Raw genomic sequence first — 3224 nt, 5'->3', positions numbered from 1 at the left:
TGTCATTCTATGTCTTTATGGTGAAAATGTTATTCTTTATCAAGGGTATAATCTATGCCATCAATCTGTACATTGAAGATGAAAATATTGCTTTGGGTCTTTGCGATTTTTCTGCAAGTTATAAACAACATGCCAGTAGCATACGATTCCTGGCGTTTATGCTGAATATACTTAGTTTTCAATGTCTGCAAATGTGGAACTCTGAAAAATATCGAAATATTTTCCAAAAATATGAATTATCACTCAGAGATTTGATAAACGATCCCATGTTCAGGTCTTTTCGACTATCAAAACTCTTAAAAACTGAAGCTGTAGTTATCACAGCTTGGATATGTGTGATAATTGGAAATGGTATATTCTTCACATACCTAAACGGAACTTTATTCTTGTTATTGAACGAATACAAATGGACCATTAAGAACACCCTTTGTTTACTTTCATGCAATATAAATTTGATGTATTTGGGTGCGAATGGTTTTGCCCATGTGTGTTTTTTAATGTTGATTTGTGAATTGTTGAAAATGCAATTTTTGTGTCTATACGAGTATAGCACGAACGGAGACATTTTTCCATTAAAACGGATATGGAAATGCTTACAAAATTCGAAAGATATTTTGAACTTTGGCAATTTCATTCAGAATCGATATACCATTCTAATTGTGATTTTTGTAGTCTGCATTGAAATTTCTTTAGGAATGAGCACTTTGAAAAATTCCGATGGCGACGAAGAATTAAAATTTCTAGTTGAATTAGGTATTATTTTCGTCATTTGTTCGTTTTTTATATATTTATTCTACTTGTCGAGTGTCCGCAACAGGGTAAGTAGCATAGAATAAATTCTTTGTATGTGAATATATTTATTTTTCATTTCCCGCAAATGTGGATTTCTGTAAAATATAGAAACATTTTCCAAAAGAAAACTGATTAACAGTGGTAAAGCGGATAAAACCACTAAACATTGATATCGGGGGGGCAACCTCTCGTGGCGGTGACCAGACCCTAAGCACTGGCGTTCGGTTGTGGGTTTCCGCTTCGATCAGACAAGGCTGGCAGCTTGGAGTTTTTCCGGGTTTTCTCCTTGCAGATGCCTAAATGGAGGTCAGCTTCCCATAAAAGTCCTCCTGGAAGACATTTTGGCTGTCTTCTATAAGGCTGCCTCTTCCGTCACTTTGCGATCCATCTGCTGTCTCTTCTTTCCTTCCGAAGTAAAAGCGAATAGCAATACACTCCTCTAGCACAAGGAACAAGGGGCAACCTCCCTTGTTAGTAGAGCGCTCATGTATCGAGTTGAATGATACCATAAATCTGGTAGCACGCAAAAATTTTCCTTGCCCAACTTGATACGATTTTATGAGCCCAGTAACCCGGGTGGTGGTTTTACACCAAAATCATATCTTAGAAACGCGGTATCAAATCCTTGCAGATGGAAAACTTCACGAATTTTGGAGAATATTAGTCCTAGATATGTTGGGCCACGTTATTTCTCACTCAGTAGCACAATTGTTGTCCTACTATGGTGCCCACCAGTCTCCTGAACACTGGTAACGTAAATTTTTCCAGATTTTCTTCACATGAGTAGCATCTAAATAGGAGCAAATTTCTCATAAAAGACTTTTTATCGGCAGATCGCCCATTTATCGCGTTTTTGTGATGAAATAAGGCAAACCAAATCCACTATGAGCTTGAAGAAAGCCCATCTTTCTATACACAGAACGGAAAACTCGAAAAAAATACATATTTTGAATAAATTTATAGTTTTTAAACAGCACAAAACAAGAGTCCGGTAGCGCATTTTCAAATATGGCACCTCGAGGCTCACAATACGCAAGTGCATTCGAACTAATAGTACTACTATTGCACCGAATGGTTTTATTTTATAATTTTAATTCTGTTATAATTTTATATTTATAGATTTTTAAATATCGAAATGGTGAAGGGATCGTTTATTGACAATCCTTTCTTAGGAATGTTCATGCAATGTATATTCATATTCATATACATGCAGTGTATTAATTAATACGATTCAACTGCATTTAGTGCCTACTTAAGCTTTTAATTTGCACTAATTCCTTTATACAAAAACTTATTTTATTGTTAATTATTTTTAATTTTGGCTCCCTAAACAATAATGTTTCTAGGCCCTGGCCTAGTGGGCATAATTTAAAATTCACCACTAAGTGTTTNAATTAATATATCGACAATACATGAAAACATATGATACAATGATGTATGTTAACGACTGTGTTTATAATTGAAAACGATTATATAAAATACACAAGAAGTTATTTTTTCCTGTCTCTTAAAACACAGCAAACTCTTTACACTCAAAGCAGTGGTAAAATGCATTGTAAATTTATGACTAAAGTGTTATGTAGTGTTTGATTACGTACCGCAGACTATGTTTTTACCAAGTTTCCAAACGTAATCTATTCATTTGCTTCTTTGCATTTCACGTCGTTTAGTTGAAGAGCAGGACCTTTCTTTAAAATTCTTTCTTATGGCTTTATGCCGTAATTACCTGTCAAAGTCAATGTAATTTAAATCTGTTAATATGGATAACCGATACCGACACTTTCTGGAGTGCTGGTGTTGCAAACTCTGTATGCCTCTCGACATCGGCAGTTTGTCTAAGAAGTCCCATCTATGCTATCTGTAATCAGAATCACACAGTTTTGGTTGGAATCACACCCAACATCTTATCCTAGATGAGAATTGAGACATAAATTAAGCAAATGCACAACTTTTCCTTTCTCTCTATCTTTTTCTTAAGCACTTCTAATCAATTTCATTCTTTTAATAAGAGTCTTCTTAAATAATTCGGGTGTGTTACTTTCTGTCAGTCGTAAATGCAATTTCTAAATATTTAAACTTCACCTGTCTCAATGCTGCTTAACTTAGCGAGAGGTTACATCGAAGAGAACTTCCTGAGAGTGTCAATATTCACTCTTGCACGTTTAATGTTATCTCAGAATAAGTAAAAAAAGCATGAAAGTTATCAAGATTCTGAAAATTACGCTGCAAGCGACTGAGCAGAACAAGATCATCGGTAAACAGCACTTGACTTATTCTATGCTGTCCACGAACAACAATTTAATTCACAAATGCCCTATTTTTGAATATCTTCTAACCCCTAACAAACCTTATCTTCGTAGATTAAAATTCGTACGTAAAGTAATATATATAAAATTTATGCCACTATAATGTAAAAGGAAATCGAACATCAT

The sequence above is a fragment of the Centruroides sculpturatus genome, unplaced genomic scaffold (genome assembly GCF_000671375.1).
Source record: "Centruroides sculpturatus isolate CEXI.00-Female unplaced genomic scaffold, Cexi_2.0 scaffold716, whole genome shotgun sequence".
Lineage (NCBI taxonomy): Eukaryota > Metazoa > Arthropoda > Arachnida > Scorpiones > Buthidae > Centruroides > Centruroides sculpturatus.
The sequence above is the reverse complement of the archived record's forward strand: the minus strand, read 5'-3'. Positions refer to the sequence as shown.